Source organism: Typopeltis vanoorti, chromosome 24 (assembly GCF_054136105.1).
Source record: "Typopeltis vanoorti isolate ZY-2024b chromosome 24, IOZ_Tvanoo_1.0, whole genome shotgun sequence".
Classification (NCBI taxonomy): Eukaryota; Metazoa; Arthropoda; class Arachnida; order Uropygi; family Thelyphonidae; genus Typopeltis; species Typopeltis vanoorti.
The window spans coordinates 85,628,397-85,646,830 of NC_143572.1; the positions used below are offsets into that span (position 1 = coordinate 85,628,397).

The window sequence follows — 18,434 nt, forward strand, 5'->3', positions numbered from 1 at the left end:
GGAGGAGGTGGAGAGGATCCAGAGGCGAGTGACCAAGATGATAGCAGGTCTACGGAATGAACCATATGAGAACAGGTTGAAGATTTGTGGGTTGCAGAAACTAGTTGATAGGCAGAAAAGGGGAGATATGATTGATTGAGACATTCAAATTGCTAAAAGGATTCTATAGGATTAATTCAGAGGATATTTTTGAGATCAGGACTGGTGGTGGGAGAACTAGGGGACACCTATGGAAGCTGGGCAAAAGTGTGGTTAGCAGGGGTGTTAGAGCTGGGTTCTTTACTTTTAGAGTGGTAAATGAGTGGAATAAGCTACCAGAGTCTGTTGTGGGTGCTATGACAGTGAGTGAGTTCAAGGCAAGGTATGATAGATACTGTGAGAATGTCGAATAGTTGTGTGGACATGATAGGGCCTCCCTTGATGAGTCTAAAGACTCCCTGGAGTAGCCCGAAATAATAATAATAATAAAGACAGAGTATATGTGTTGCAAAGTGGATGGCAGCCAGAAAACAGATCTGGAGCTGGAAGGAAATGTCATCAGGAAGGTTAGGGACTTTAGATACTTTGGTTCATAACTAAAAGAGGATGGAGAGGCTGAGAAGGAAGTGGGATGCAGGATACAAGCAAGGTGGAGGAACTGGAGGGCGAGAGAGAGAGAGAGAGATGGCTGGGGTGCTATGCGATAAGAGGGTGCCGTTCAATCTAAAAGGCAAAATCTACAGGACAGTATTAAGACCAGCTATGACATATGCTACTGAAACTGTGGCCCTGAGGAAAAATAACATCAGCAGGATGGAGATAGCGGAGATGAAAATGCTTAGGTGAATGTGCGGTGTGACCAGAAAGGATCATCTGAGAAATGATATATAAGGGGAATGGTGAAAGTTACGAACTTAGGAGCAACGATACAGGAGGCAAGGTTGAGATGGTTTAGTCATGTGATGAGGAGGGAGGATGAGTATGTGAGAAGAAAAGTCATGCAGATGGATGTGGAGGGAAGGAGGAAGTGTGGGTGGCCAAAAGAAGAGATGGAGGGAGCTGGTGGAGGAGAACTCGAGGATGAAGAACTTACATGTGGTTACAGTCCAAGACAGGAGGACATGGAGGAGACTCACTGAGAACAGCAAACCCTACTTAAATGGGACAAGCTGCAGAAGATGATGTTAGCAGAAATGCATGAAGAGAAAGGAGTGCAATTTGTTAATGTGCGGAATTTGTTTGAAGGAAGAATTGAACTGTATAAGACAGATGGATAGCATTTGAATGGTTTTGATGTGAATCATTTGGAGAGAATGCTGCTGGAAGGGAGAGTAATGAGTGCAGAGAATGAATCTAAGAAGCAATATGAAAGAATGGGAGAATAAGTTATGAGAAATTGAAGTGGTGCTTGTGAATAAAGCAGTGGACACAATGAGAGAACAAGTGTGCAAGACAAACATGGAAACGAAGAAACTCAGTGTGGAAAGGGAACACAGTGTAGGAAAAGCTGATGCTCCAAGAGGACGTGAATGTGTGTATAGACAAAGAGGGAAGGGGATGACATGGGATGTAAGACAAACAGTTGGATTTGAACAAAGTTCTGGGACAAGTAAGGAGAAAAAGAAATGGCTCAAGGAATGTATGGAGAAGTCACATCTAATAAGTGGTATCAGTGAAACTTGTTATAGATCCAGGAATGAGCTGTTAGGTTTGTATATGAATGCCAGAAGTATCAGAAACAAGGTAAATGAAAAGTTGCATTCATTGAGTTTGTTAACCCAAAAGTTGTTGGAATAAGTAAGACATGGTTGGATGAGATGCATCCTCACAGGAATAGAGATGGAAGGATATGATGTATTTTGTGAAGATAGAAAGGGTAAAAAGGGAGATCGAGTGCTATTTATTATAGAAAAAAAAGGTTATATCCGTACAAGGTACAGATGCAAGAGGTAAGTAGTGCTGTTGATCCTGAGGCAAGATGGTGCGAGACAAAGATGAACAGAATGAAATACTTCGTTAGACATTGCTATAGACCTGATAATATGGAGGAATAGGAAATGTATAAGCAAATTAGCCAAGCAAATGGAAAAAGGGTGATTTTAATTACAGCAATATACACTGGGATGATACGATAGCAACTGGAAGTAAAGAAAATGAGTTTCTTGAGTTTTTGAGGGACAACTATCTCAGGCAGCATGTAACACAGGGCATGCAAGGATTCAGGGTCTTGGATTTGATCATCTCATCAGAGGCTCTGTCAGCATAGGGTATATGTGGAACTACAAGGCTGGTGATTATGAGAAGGGCAGGAGACAGCTTGGAGATGTAGCATGGAATGAGGAGTTGGGTGGAAAGGAGATCAATGATGTTTAAGTGATATTCAAGAACTATCTAGTATAAACAATGTCTAAATTTATTCCAAAAGTGAGAAGATTAAATAAGGTAGGTGTGAAATGGATGAATGAAGAGATTAAGCATGCAATACAGAGAAAAAAGGCATTATGGAGGATACATAAGAGGAATGGTAATGAAAACAACCTTAGACCAGTTTGTAAGTGGTCTAAGGTTGTGACACTTCCCATAATGAATAACAACATACAGTCTGAAAATAAGTGTGCTTTGAATTATGGGATACTAAGGCAACTGATGCAAAGTCAACAGCCTCTATGTAGAAGTAACCTAGTCATGAAGTACTTCACATGCCAACTTTGTTTGCTTATGCTTGGATAAAGGAATTAAACAGGAATATAATTTTTGTAGATAAACTTATACATTGGTGAGACGTAACTGTCAATTTTTAGGGAAAGACAACGTATACTGTTATATTAACATCTTCAGGGAACATGAAATTAATGATATGTGCATGCAGGCACTAACACTGAACAAATATGGCTGAAGACAACAACTGAAGTCGGTCCTAAAAGGTGTGCCACTTAGTGGGCTAGTAGTAGTGGTCTTGGCTGTTGGGCTATGTTCTAAGAATGCAAGCTTCCCATAATTGGGGCAGTCTCATGCATCCAAATTTGTTGAGGTTTGGGGAGTTTTTTAGAGCTGAGGCTGATTCCAGGAATAATCTCTCATGTTTATACTTGCTGCGGTGTAGTAAAGTAGCTTTCTTCCAGCGTATTTTGTGGCGGGTGTCCGAAGCATGGTCAGCAAGTCCTGAATGGCTGTATTGGTGGAAACGGATATAATCCTTAATGTTCAGATATCAGCTGTCCTGCCTGTTTGGCTTTAGTAAGACAGTTTGCAACTACAAAGGGACCTGATACACTCCAGGTAGGTCTAGGGGAAGTGGCTGGTCCTTGGGGGAGCAGATAAGAGATACCAATTTTTTATATGGTTTATAACAAGTTGTGAAGTCATATTTTTTATGATTTCTGTTAGCTTTCGGAGTACTTCTGAAAAGCTAACAAAAATCCTAAAAACATATGACTTGACAACTTGTTATAAACCATATAAAATATTTGCTTCTCTTATCCACTCCCTCAAGGACCATTCACTTCCCCTAGACCTGGAGTATACCAGGTCATCTGTAGTTGCAAACTGTCTTACTATGGGCAAGCAGGCAGGACAGTTACTATCAGGATATTTGAACATAAAGATTATATCTGTTTCCACCAATACGGCCACTCAGGACTTGCTGACCATGCTTTGGACACCCGCCACAAAATACACTGGAAGAAGCTACCTTACTACACCGCAGCAAGTATAAACATAACGGATTATTCCTGGAATCAGTCTCAGCTCTAAAAAACTCCCCAAACCTCAACAAATTTGGATGCATGAGACTGCCCCAAATATGGGAAGCTTGCATTCTTAGAACATCAGCCAAAGCCAAGACTACTACCCAATTTAGCATACTAGGTAGCACCTTTTAGGACTCTAGGATTGATTTCAGTTGTTATCTTCAGCCATATTTGATCAGTGTTAGTGCCTGCATGCACATATCATTAATTTCAAGTTCCCTGAAGATGGTAATGTAACATTACTGAAATATAGTATTAACTAAAGTTTTTTTAATCTAAAAGATAAGCTTAGGTGTTGATGGTTATTCATGACTTATTTTTCACGGTATTAACAACACCACAAACACTTTTATCAACAAAGATGTTTTATTATTGGGTGGCGCTAGTGTCCTTGGTAAATGTGGCAGTCGAGTTAAGCTAGTCTAGAAAACGTGTTTTTAAAGTTAAATATAGTGTGGCTTTTTGTCACAAATTGTGCTAAAAGTCATTTGCGGCCTTTAGGGAAAAAAAAGGTTTTCCGGTTTTTTCCTAATAACGTTAACCCCCCCCACCCCCCCCCCCCCCCACCCCCCCCCCCCCCCACCCCCCCCCCCCCCCACCCCCCCCCCCCCCCACCCCCCCCCCCCCCCACCCCCCCCCCCCCCCACCCCCCCCCCCCCCCACCCCCCCCCCCCCCCACCCCCCCCCCCCCCCACCCCCCCCCCCCCCCACCCCCCCCCCCCCCCACCCCCCCCCCCCCCCACCCCCCCCCCCCCCCACCCCCCCCCCCCCCCACCCCCCCCCCCCCCCACCCCCCCCCCCCCCCACCCCCCCCCCCCCCCACCCCCCCCCCCCCCCACCCCCCCCCCCCCCCACCCCCCCCCCCCCCCACCCCCCCCCCCCCCCACCCCCCCCCCCCCCCACCCCCCCCCCCCCCCACCCCCCCCCCCCCCCACCCCCCCCCCCCCCCACCCCCCCCCCCCCCCACCCCCCCCCCCCCCCACCCCCCCCCCCCCCCACCCCCCCCCCCCCCCACCCCCCCCCCCCCCCACCCCCCCCCCCATTTATTGGAGACGGGGGGGATGAACAAATTAAACATTAAGGTTTGTAGTATAATCAAGTACATGAAGTACAATGATTCTAGCAAGTGCAGTGTGATACAGAAAGAAATCAGATATCACCTTGATTCAATTCAATTCTTTTATCACATATGTTTGTTTTGGAAATATTTCCAGTTCAAGATTACTTCAAAATTGAGAATTGATTACTGCAAACAGATGAAAAATATTAAAAACAGCACTTGGATTCTCTCTCTTTTAACAATGTTGCTCTGAAACTAGAGGCATTCTCTGATAAGTCAATTGTAACTAATTTGGAAATTGTCTAAATATACTTTACAAAGAAAGTGATACTGATATCCCAAGATCTTGTTATGATTACATACTTTTGACTCTCGCTATGGCAAACAAAATTATAATAAACTCAATCAATATAAATTACATTTTCTCTCAAGAAAAGTCCCACAGGCACAATATTACACCAAAATAAAATTCACTACAGCAAACTAGCCACTAAAAACAAACCATTCCATGGTTTAAGTCCCTATAGTAAGATTTGACTGTAACAAATTTTATTGTTGGTATAAAAATGAAACTACTTGTCCGGAATTTGTAGCATTTTGTGAGGATGAAAGAAGTCATTCTACAGGGGGGGGGGAATTGCTTTTCAAAAAATTACGAATGTTTTTAACTTCCAACAGTGAAAGTCCCTAAGCATATTTCAAAAAACTTTTGATTTCATACATCAAAAATTTCTTTGATACAGAAATAAAACAAATAAAGCTAAATCATCAGAAATAAATTATTTGTAGCACATCTGCATAGATTAAATGATATTATTTAGACTAAAAGAATTCAGTCGATTCTCACTGGAGAGGACAACAATCATAGCAAATTCACTCACTATAATTATTATTATTATTATTATTATTATTATTCAGGCCTCCATGGAGTCAAAAGACTCATCGTGGGAGTAATAATAACCTACTTAGGAGTTACCTATATAATAATGAGATATACTTCATTTAGTGTAAAAAAATAATAATAAATTCCAGGATGTCTACTGTTTAAGTCTGTGTAGCTCAGTGGAAGTGGCATTTGAACTCCACAGCACTAGTTGCTGCTAGAGGAACATTTTCTAAGCCTTTTTTTTTGACTGGTTCCCAAGTTAGTTAACCTCTGGAACTGGTAAGTGGGTTTTTTCTCCTGAAAACTTGGGTTTCGTCCCATAAACGCAAGAAAATCGACTGTCAAACCCACATTTTCAGACATTAAAAATGTTGCGTTAGGGACCACGAGATAGCGGCACTTGTTGAGCTGTCTCTTCATTGTGTGCTGATTAAATTAGTGACAACCTTGGACCATCTATCCCTGAATGGCTACCAGTGAAGACTGAACTACTGACTCAGTGTCCAAAAGTTAGATAGGGCTAAAACGGCCTCGCCTACTCACTATATGGGAATAAAAGGCATTAGCTGATTTTTTTTTTTTTTTGTCTACTGTCTGCCACCTTTGTCATGAAGACGAATCCCAAATGGTACACAGCAAAATATGTAGGTGTTATTTCTACATTAAATTCAGGAGTAAATTCCACTTTTATATAGTTGTTACTCATTGTCCTCACTGTTTAGTTTTAACCACCTGAGAGCTACAGTCAATCTTCCTAATAGCTATTTTAACAAAATAGCCTATATGAGCTAATTTGGAATAAAAAAACTGCTTACTTCTAATTTCTTTTAAAAGACGTAAAGAAACAAACTTCATCGCACCTTTCAGGCCACACAGCTTATAAATTGCTATGCATTTTCATAAAACACTTCTCATTCATATGAAAGCAACACACTTCATCCAGTTTGTGTTCCTCAGAAGGGTATTTTCTTAGTATATTAATTTTTAAACACCTATTTTTATGAAGCAGTATGGAGTCCCCCTCCCATGGATTTTCAAATAAACTTTACAATCTCAAGAAGCTGGAATAACATATAGTTATTCTGTTGATAGCTTAGTTATCAGCATAATTACTTCCATCAAATGGGAGATGATTTTTATCATCTAGTGAAGACCCTACTTCAATAATTAGAAGCCTGACAGAACACAAAAAGAAACTCCTACCACGTACATACATTTGTGTGTGTGTGCATGTTGCATATGCAGGCCCACCAGATTCGTGGTTTATCTAACTGCTGTCTTACAGATGCTATTCATGTGTTAACACATCTAGCCTTTCAAAAGGAGGCTTGTTATAAAAAAAATAAATATATCTTGATATTATGCAGGAAATTTTGATCATTCTTAATGTGCTAAATCATTTAACATACATAAAAGATTTAAACTGAGGCTATTGTTTCAAATATGAATCAGTGAATCTGTAGTACTTCTATATACAGAGGCATAAATTTAGTACTGCATTGAGGTGGAAATACTAGTTATGAAAGATGCAAAAAACTAATACAGCTTTAAACAAGAATTATTTGACACCAAAGGACTCATTGTGGAGAGGCACACTACTCCACATAACCTATCATCTATACTTTCCATAAATGCAAGCGCTCATGCACACACAATGCACCACTATTCATATCTACTCAAAATGCCATATATTGATGACTAATACTACTTATTCTATAAATTATGTGTTCTCTGGTTTGCTGATTTAACTGTTTGTGGGAATAAAAATCTGAGTTTCACTCCTTAACCCCCTTTGTTAGAGGTATATGGATCAAAGAAATTAAATTTATACATTAACATTTATTTTAGAAAGAATGCTCAAGAAAAAAAAAAAAAAAACAGTATGGATAAATTAAAAATCCCAAGAAATTATATACTTGGTTTAATCCTTTATCCAAGTGTAAGCAAACAAAGCTTTTGTGCCTGAAGTATTTTCAGGACAGGGGCAACTCATATATAGAAGCTAATAACTTCGCATCACTTGCCTTAGTATCCCATAATGCAAAGCACGTATCCTTAATAAGTATGTATAATGCTATGCATTATGGCAGTGTTTCTCAAAGTGTGGTATGCGTACCTCCGGGGGGGTACGTGAAAGGTCTTCAGGGGATATGTGTCAATTTTCAACTCTGCATCATTAACGCAGGGAATCATTATCAAGAAAAAAACAATTATTTTAAATGTACATATTTCTCAATGTACATACTATGTATGAATTCTCCTACTTAAAATTGTGATAACTGCTTAATTTGAATAGTTTGCAACTTCGCAGGCGATCACTCATGAATCTTCATTCAGCTTCATACATACATATATGAAGCTGAATGAAGATTCATGCAAGCCTGCAACAATGCGAAGAGCATACGATAGTGACTGATAAATGGGGTACTTGGTAATAATGAAAATTTAGGAAGGGGTACATTAATATATCTGAAGTTTGAGAAACTGCATTATGGGAAGGGTCACTACCTAGATCGGTTTCAATCTTTATTGAGGTCTCTTCAGTGAGAGCCAGACCCAAAGTTGATACTAAGGTTGAAGTAATACAGAAGTCATATTTTCATATACAAGTTGTCAAAAGGTGTCACACGTTATTGTTAAATTACTCTGGATTTATCACCTCTGGGTCTGGCTCCCGCTGAAGAGACCTCAATCTTCTTCTTCTTCTTCGCGTTATTCCCGCTTCCTATGCAGGGTCCGCGTATTACTTAGATGCGACTACTTGTTAGTACTACTCCCAACCGACCCGTCGCCTGGTCTGGCGCTGGGGGGGATATATTTTTGACTGTAGAGGTGTATGTTCACGGGGCCGGTTTGCCTGTTTGCGGGATGAAAAACGCCAGATAAAATGGCGGAAAAAACCCTACTGACCGCGCCCAAGACCGGCTAACTTGGCTATGCCTGAGGAAGATCCTCAAAATTCCTCACGTCTACAACGGGAATCGAACTTGGGACACTCCTTCCCCAGTCATATGGTTGCGAAGCGCAAAGCCACTAGGCTAACCGCGCGGTCTCAAGAGACCTCAATAAAGGTCAAAATTGGTCTGGGTAGTGATCCTTCTCATAATGCATAGCATTATAAATACCCATAAGGATATGGGCTTTGCATTATGGGATACTAAGGCAAGTGATGTAAAGTTGTTAGCTTCCATATATGAGTTACCCCAGTCCTGAAAATACTTCGGGTGCAAACTTTGTTTGCTTACACTTGGATAAAGGATTAAGCCAAGTATATAATTTCTTGGTATCTTTAAATTTATAGTATAACCAAGGGAAAAAACTTCCAACATAGTATGGATAATCTCTAATCTTTTCAGAGTAGCAAATTTTGCTACTTTTAGGTTTTTTCTTAATATTTTGAACTAGGATCAGGTTAAGGGACAAATACATAACTGGAAAGAGACCACACAACCTTTAAGAAATGCAGAGAATCGATTAGGACATCTGATATAATGTCCAATCCTGCCTACACATGGCATGCCTGTAAGCAGGAATCTAATACTGCACAAAGAAGGCAGGTCTGGCAATTTACTTATTGCCACTTGTATTGACTTAAAGCAGAAACAAACAAACATGTTGATACAACATGAATATGAAATTTCATAACAGGTGGGGATACCAACAAATTAAAAAAAGCCCTTGCTATGGTCATCAGGTAACCAGGATAAACAGTGAAGACACTTCAGGTGCAAACTTTGTTTGCTTACACTTGGATAAAGGATTAAACTAAATATATAATTTATAGTCTAACCCAGTGGGGAAAAAAACTTCCAACATCATTCTCTAATCCAGAGTAATTTATTAATAAGGTGTGACACCTTTTGGCAACTCGTATAGGTAAATATGAGACTGGTTTCGACCTTTATTGAGGTCTCTTCAGTGGGAACCTCAATAAAGGTCGAAACCAGTCTGGGTAGTGATCCTTCCCATAATGCATAGCATTATACATGTCCACAAGGAGATGTGCTTTGCATTATGGGATACTAAGGCAAGTGATGTGAAGTTTGTCCACCTTTGCCACGAGTTGCCCCAGTCCTAAAGATACTTCAGGTGGAAACTTTGTTTGCTTACACTTGGATAAAGGATTAAGCTAAATATGTAAACTAGTGAAAAGCCAGCTACTGGAAGAAATCCATGATTTGAAGATAGGCACGATTAATATAAGGAGTATCAACAGAAATGAAATTGAACTGGCAGGAGAGGTACCATGTCAAAATACCATGACTTTTTGTCAAAATATCCTAATTTGTATTATTTATTTTGCCAAAAAGTCATCAGGAAAAAGAAGAAGTAGCCAGACCATTCAACACAAAACAGGAAAATAAATATTTTTATTGGCAGCTGATTTCAAGGTACAATTACGTTGGCAAATTTCAAAATGGGAATTTGCAGAATGAAATTATTTATGCTTATAATGAATGCGAATGCTGGTCTTGAAATTCACGCTTGCTCTTGTTATCATTCAGGGAGTGAGAGGTGTGATTGAAATCTGATTATCAGAATAATAAATTACAGGTAACCCTCATATAACACGGATGTTAGGTTCCATAGAAATGCCGCGTTATGTGAGACTCAGATCGTATACAAAAAGTAGGGTTATGTTCCAAAATCAGTTTTTTTTTTAAAAAAAGTATATAAACAATGACATATCCAACAAACAAATATTTTTATTTAATTCAGGTAATTCATGTAAGTTAAGAAAAGATATAAACTATGACACAAATACATAGTATAAAATTATAAAAATTACAAATTGTAATTAAGCTTCATTGTACGTAGTGCAAAAATGTTTTAGGCGAAATAAAAATAAGTGCATATTTTAATCTTTCATAGCACGAGGATTTGAGGATTGGTTAATAAACATTAGTTTTGTCATGTAATCACCTGATGCATTACTACAAAACAGTAGAGTAATTCTGTCTTTGGAAACTTTGAATCCAGGAGCTGATCTTTCATTTTTCAAAATATAGGTGCGGTTTTTGCATTTTTTTCCAATATAACCTGGATTCATCAGCATTGAACACCTGGTTTGCATTATAAATGTTTATAAACTTTGAGAGTTTTTTGTTTAATAAGATTTCCATCCAAAGGAATTTTCTTTTGAGTGCATCTTCTTTCCAAATCATTAGAAATTTCTTCATTTTTCTCTTAGAAAATTGCGTACACGAGCAACATGCTTTGCACTTGCCGTTGACACAGCAATAAACACTTCCTCAGATTTTATGTTCATTGTGTTTGATTGTTTGAATTGTTGATTCATTTAAATTCAAAGTTCTTACAACAACTGATTTTTCTCCATTTTTCAACTGATCCATGATTTTAATTTTTTTCTTCGAGACGAATTTTATTTTCAATATTAATTTTTTCCCTTTCATTGCAATTTGTGGCCATTACTATAAAAATAATTTTTTAACATAAAAAAGCATTGCATATTGATTATGTATGTAACTCACCAGAAAATAAAGTGCTCAGCTTGAGATAATACACTTATGATTTTTAATGTGCTTTCCTGGCAGAAAACAAAGACAATTTTCAACAATAAACACTTTATATGGTATACAATTGACGTACATGTGTGATAAAGGGTGTTTCCCCTAATATAAATTCGCTACTTATAACTACCTGCACGATACGGGCAGACACAAATTTAACGAAGATAAAATTTGATTTTTAAGTTACGCGGTGAAAAATATATGAAAAGATAAAGGGTTACTACAATTTCTAGACTGTGTTTTTTGCCAAAGCCGCGTTGTATAAGTACTGCGTTGAACAAGGGTTACTACAATTTGTAGACCACGTTATATTGAAACCGCGTTATACGAGGGTTACCTGTACTCACCATTTAAAACTATATATTTAGAAATTTATGTACATTTAATCATACAAATACAACATTTATATATTTTTCAATTTAGCTACTTGAATACAAATTATACCCTACGGTTCTTCTTTATGAACTCGTCAATAACATCGCCATAAAAAGTTGGTTGTAACTTAATTTTCCCGAGCAACATGCACACTTGTAAAGGCTGCTGAAGCTCACTGGCCTAGAGCTACGTTGACTGCATATGGCCTTTGGTTTAAGCAATAGAGTGAGACAATGTGAAATGGCTATGCATGCGCATGAAATCACAGTGCTGCTGTGAGGACCTGTAAGCTCCTACAACCGAGCAAGCCAAGGTAGCTTTGACTAGACGAGCAAGCATCGGCCTTCGATACACAACGCAAAGCCCAATTATTGATGCGCAAGCTTAGGACATCTTCTGTCTACAAAAATAAAAAGCCTAAATGGAATGCTTATAAATGCATGCATTTATTAACAAATAAACAGTACTTCTTTCTCAATTAATGAGCTTGCACAGCAAGCATCGCAAGCATGGAGAATTCGCCACTGGTCCCAAAGAAGATTCCACTACAGAAAGAATTTTTAAAAACGTTTTTAAACAGATGAGAAAGAAAATGGAAATGTGTCCTGGTTGGAGATCTGAATAGTAGGATATGAAATGAATCCCACATACAAAGAAATGTTTGGGAAAATTTGGAGAAAAGGGGAAAGCTAATAATAATAATAATAAGCACCTGTTAGATTTTGGTTCAGGACATGGACTAATCATTGCTGACACCATGATTCAACATACATGTGTAAAAATTCATAAGGACAGAAGACACAGAAAAAGGAGTGTAATTATGTTATTGATGATAATGATGTCGTTACTCTGATGCAGTATAAAAAGTATATAGGAGATTTGTAATTTGAAGTAATCATCGCTTAGTTTTAAGCAGGATATTTGTGGGTGGAGAAGTGGAGACTGATGAGATATATGTGGTTAGTGGTGATAAAGGTGATTTGGCAGGTGTAGTGGGGAAATCACAAACAACATATGGCTTAGATAGAACTGGCTATAGACCTAAAAATGAACCGTTGTTTGTTTACAAATGCCAGAAGTATCAGAAATAAAGAGGATTAAATGGTATCAGTGATTGAGTTTATTCGCCCCCAAATCATTGGAATAAGTGAAACATGGTTGAATGAAGATGATATCGTAACAGGAATAGAAAGGGCAGGAAGTGCTGTTGATGATAGCAGGGGAATTAAGTCCACATAAGGTAGACATGAAAGAGGGAAATAGTGGCAATGGTTATGAGGCAGTGTGGTGTAACATGGAGGTTGAGAGGAAGACATATTTAGTTGGATGTTGCTATAGGCCTGGGAATGTGGTGATGAAGAAATGTATAAACAACTTGGATTAGTGAACAAAGGAAGGGTAATTATTATGGGTGATTTTAATTATGGCGGTATAGATTGGAATGAAGAGATAGCATTTGGGAATAAGGAAAGTGAATTTCTCGAGTTCTTGAGAGATAACTATCTCAGGCAGCATGTAAAGAAAGGCACGCGAGGTTCAAGAGTTCTAGATGATCTCATAATTTCATCAGAGGATGTAATTGTTAGAGGGGTTTCACATTTTCCTCCAGCTGGTGAAAGTGATCATGAAGTAATCACCTGTGTTGTGGCAAGTCATATGCAAGCTTTTGCGAGGAAAGGATATATGGGGAATTATAAGGCTGGTGATTATGACAAGCTTAGGAGACAACTTCGAACTATAACATGGAATGAGGAGTTGAGCGGTAAAGAAATATTTAAATGCCGCATGGGAACTTACAAAGAAATACATAATAGCATCAATGTACCCCAAAGGCCAAAAGGCTGAATAAGGTTGGTGTAAAATGGATGAATATGGAGCTTAAGCATTGAAATCTGGAAAAAAGAAAGTCCTTTGAAGGAAGTACAAGATGAATATTGGCAATCAGTCACATGAAGAATATAAAGAACAAGCCAGGAGAGTGACTCAGTTAGCAAGGAAAACAAAAATAGAGTATGAGCAGAAATTGGCAAATCAGGCTAAGAAAAATCCTAGAGAGTTTATTTTAGATATGTGGCAAGTAGAAGGAAGAATGATCATGGAAAGATGAAGTTAAGGGATGAAAGTGGTAGAATGGTAACTGCTGTAGAAGACACTGTTGAAGTGATGAAGTTAAGTGTGTTTCATCCTGATCAGGGTGGAATCATGAGGAACTTAAGTGTAGAGGACATAGGAGAGGATAGCTTAATTGTGAGTGAGCAGGAGGTATTTAAGGAAATAAATAACCTTGATGTTAATAAGGCGAGAGGATTTTATGAAATATCACCATGCATCTTAAGAGAATGTTCCAGAGAACTGGCAGTAGCATTGGCATGCCTGTTTAACAAGAGTTTTGCAACAGGAAGGGAGTGGAAAGAGGGTAAAATTGTTCCACTGCATAAAGGCGGTGATAAGGCTGTAGCTTCAAATTATAGGCCGGTCTGTATATCTGGAGTTGTGGTGGAGGTCCTGGAAAGATTGGTGAGAAGCAGGATACAGAAATGGGTTGATAACAGCAGTATTCTCTGTGGTTATCAGCATGAGTTTGTTAAGGGGAGATCATGTTTCACTAACTTACAATATGTACTATAAAAAGGTAACAAATACCTTGGACAGAGGAGATGCATATACAGTGGTACTTGGATTTTGCAAAGGCTTTTGATAGACTTTCACATGACAAGCTCTTAAATAAATTGAAAGAGATGGGATTGGATAACAGACTTCTGTGTTGGATCAGTGATTGGCTGTCAGACAGGTATCAGAAAGTTGTATATGGGGGGGGGTGTAGTATCTCTAAAAAGAAAGGTCACCAGTGGTGTGCCACAGGGGTCAGTTTTTGGGGCCATTGTTGTTCAATTTGTATGTTAATGATATTGGGTTGGGTTTAACTAGTGATATCCAGCTGTTTGCAGATGATGCAAACAGCTGGATATCACTAGTGCAAAACTGGGGATCGCAATGCACGGTCAGGCTGATGTTAATGCCTTACAAGAGGACTCGAATAGATTGAATGAATGGGCAGGTAAGTGGAACTGTTTCCAAGTGTAAGGTTTTGAGATTTAGTAAGCAACGATGAGATGCAAAGTAGAGGAAATGAGAGATCTAGGAGTGATGGTGGACAAGGACCTGAAATTCAGGGGCCAAATTGCACAAGTTGTGAAGACATCACATCGAATAATGGCAATGATGCAGAGAACCCTGACATTTAGTCACCGGGTTTTCATGGTGACGAGGATATGTTGGAAAGGGTACAGAGAAGATTCACAAAGGTAGTCAGTGGTCTTTGGAATGTGGAGTACGAGGACAGATTGAGAGAATGTAAATTACAAAGTCTCGTGAATAGGAGGAGGGGGGGGATATGAATGAGACATATAAACTGGTCAGGGGTTGTTATCAGGTAGACATGGAAGAGATTTTTCATAGAATTGGAGAGGGGAGTAGAACAAGAGGCCATTGCTGGAAACTGTATAAGGAGGGTGTGAGCAAAGGAGTGAGAAGCAGGTTCTTTGCATGGAGGGTGATTGGTGAATGGAATGCAAACCTGAGTGTGTTGTGAATGTGGACACATTGAATCAGTTTAGGATGCAGTTGGATGAGCATTGTATGCAATAGTCAGTACCTCCAACGATGAGTCTCTGACTCCATGAAGGTCGGGTGCTGATAATAATAATAATATTATTATTATTATCTGAGACCTCCAGGAAGTCAAGGACTCATCGAGGGAGCCTATAAATCACCTAAACCAGCTGTCATACTTTCCCTTAAATTCTTTCACACTAGATGTACTCACTATCCCTAAAGGCAAACTATTCCACTCACTCACTGCTCTCTGTGAGAAAAACCTACCTCTTACCCCTTTCTTGACTGTAACCTCCCTTAAAACTGAACTGCCCCACCTGAAGTTGAGAAGCTTTTAAAAGAGAAATGTAGACAACTATGCAAATATTATTTAAGAAAAAAAAAAAACAAGTAAAAATCAAACCCTGGAGTCTCAGAGGCAAAGTTTTGAAGAAACCATTGATTCAGAAAGGGAGGTGTGTTGCAAAGTTCTTAGTAAGGATAGAAAAAATCAGACTCCATAAATATAAGAAGTTAAAAAGCCTCCTTAATGGTATCCCCACCTTGATATGGTAAGGAGGCTTGCACGCACCAGTAACCTCAAGAGCTATTCCAGCAGTAGCTCAGCTACTGGTAGAGCTCCTTCCTAGCTAGACAGGTTGAGAAGTAGGGGCCAGACGAAGAGAGACACCCTGGTTCTCCAGGATGGAGGTTTTGCGTAAGGCTGATTACCTTAAAAAGTAAAAAATTTCTGCAACTCAGACACCTGAACTGGAAAATTCATCGGACTGAAACAATGGAAAATAACCAAGTAAGAATAAAGGTAAATGATCAGAAATATTGGACATTTTAAAAGTTGCCACGTGGAATGTGCAAAACATAACAACAAAGGAAGTAGAATTAGTAAAACAACTAAAAACTAAAAATGTTAATATAGCCATGAGAACAGAAACAAAAAAATAAATTAACGGGATCAAAAGATATAAATGGTTTTACTATGCTATATAGTGGAGTGAAACACCATATTCGAGATTCCAGTGTGGTCATTTTAATCTATTTAAATGGAAAAATAGAATACAAAAGTATGATCGAATTATAACAGTTCAATTAAAAACAAATAGAAGCTACTTAAATATTTTTTTAATTTCTTCTTCAGGAGAAATTGCCCCTGAAGAAGATAGAACTGAGAATTCCAAACAATTTAATGAGGAACTATAAAAACAGTTAATAAATGCAATAAAAATGACTATATATTAGTAGCAGATCTTAATTCTAGACTTGGAAATTAATCCAATCCCAAATGTCTTAGAAAAATATGGAGAAATCTGCATGAATAACTATGGTCAAGAACTATTAGACTTCTGTATTATCAATAATTTTAAAATAACCAATACTTTTTTTTTTTTTCAAAAAAAGAAATATAAATAAATATACTTGGAATGGCAGAGGAACTCATTATATCATTACTAATAAGAAACTATCTTCACGAATGAGATGTACATGTTTACAGAGGATGTGAATTTTTTTCAGATCATTACTTAGTAGTCTCTAAAATAGAAATACTAGCAAACTGGAGAATTATTATCCTAAGATCCCATGGAGTCAATGGCTCATCTAGGAGGTCCCTGTGTCATACACACAGCTCATCATACCTTGCCTTAAAAATATTTAAATTCTCTGCTGACACCACACTCTCAGGCAAGGCATTCCAATCATTCACAACCCTGCATGCAAAAAACCTGCTTCTCACTCCTTTGTTCACACACACCATTTTATAAAATGCCTCTTCAACACTGATCCTACAACAACCTCTTACCAACTTGTACATCTCTATCATATCATCCCAACTCCTCCTCCTATCCACCACATTCTGTAAATTGCACCTTCTCAACTTTTCCTAATACTCAAGATTCCAGAGATCAGAAACTACTTTAGTCAATTGCCTCTGAACCCTTTCCAACATCTCCTTGTCCTTTTGAAAACAGGTGACCAAATCTGTGTGCAGTCGCCCACATGAATCAAGGCCTTATACAATGGAGCAAGAATCTCTTTACTTCTACAAATAAGTCCTCTTGTAAAAAATATCATGAGAAATAAGTTTTGTTTAACGGATTTTCGCTAATTATTTTACAATTAAATTTTTGTCTAGAATAATAAAATATAAGAATGTACTATGCAATAATGAAAGAATTGTAAAGATATATATGCTGCTAAAAGTGCACCTGCACTAAAGAATTGTTACTAAGAGATTAAAAAGACATAAGTCGGATTAGCGCCGAGCGTCAAAACGATCGTAAGGTCAAATGGCCGGCAATGACGTAGGTTCATTCATTGCTCGTGGCTAATCCTGGAATATTCTGAATCGAGAACAAAGAACTGTGATTTGAATAAAAGGGTAATACAGCACGTGGCTCAGGGCTTTTTTTCGACCTGTGGCTGACCATTCCTGGACTTTTGCGCAGCACCTACGAAGGCCCCTTCTGGAGTAGAAAGAGGGTTGTCTTTCCCGCCGCCAATGCCTGATGTACTTTTGCCGCCTGCTCGCTCTAGGCTGCAGATACCCACGGCAGAACTCCAGTGCATAATTCAAAGGAAGACTACCGAGGATTTGACCTGATAGAAATGTCCACGTGTATCATTAAGGAATCGAACTTTCCTCTCGGGAAATTGTAAACAAATAAGCCCTCGTTTTGTTTTGCAGAATGTGATACGATTGTGTCTAGAAATTGTAAATAGAAAGAAAGAGCCTAATTGTTAATTGGCGGCCGTAGGTGAAGTGAATGTCTTGTTTTTTTGAAGAACTTGTTTTGTTAATGTTATCTGATTCTCGAGATGCTTGATACAATGTCTGAATTAGCCTTAATTAAGAAGTAAATGTAATGGAAGAGAAATAACTGTGATAACGTTCTTATAACAATTGTGTATGCTTATGAGTTATATTTGTCCCATACAGGATATTCTGTGACAAGTAAGATTGAGTAATTTTGCTAGTAAAAGTGTTATAATCTATGATGTTCAGATAGTGAGTTATAATGTGATATATATGGTGCATTTTTTTAAGCTAGTATTTAATCATTCTTTCTATGCTTTGTATCATGTCTTTGAAGTCAAAATAAATATGTTTAGTTTTTACAATTGCCTGATTCTAATTCCTAAGCCAATGCACTGTCCCGAAAATAATTAACGAACCTGCAGGAGTAAATTATAACATCGGACCATGACTTGCAATTTTGATTATTTGTATAGAAGTGTAAGATTAT

At 38.5% G+C, this 18,434-nt stretch overlaps 1 protein-coding gene across 2 annotated transcripts in view; it reads right to left on the reverse strand.

Annotated features, from left to right (window-relative positions):
* Positions 1-18,434, reverse strand: part of Mo25 (calcium binding protein Mo25) — a 322,108-nt gene that overhangs the window by 88,233 nt on the left and 215,441 nt on the right. The window lies entirely within an intron of this gene.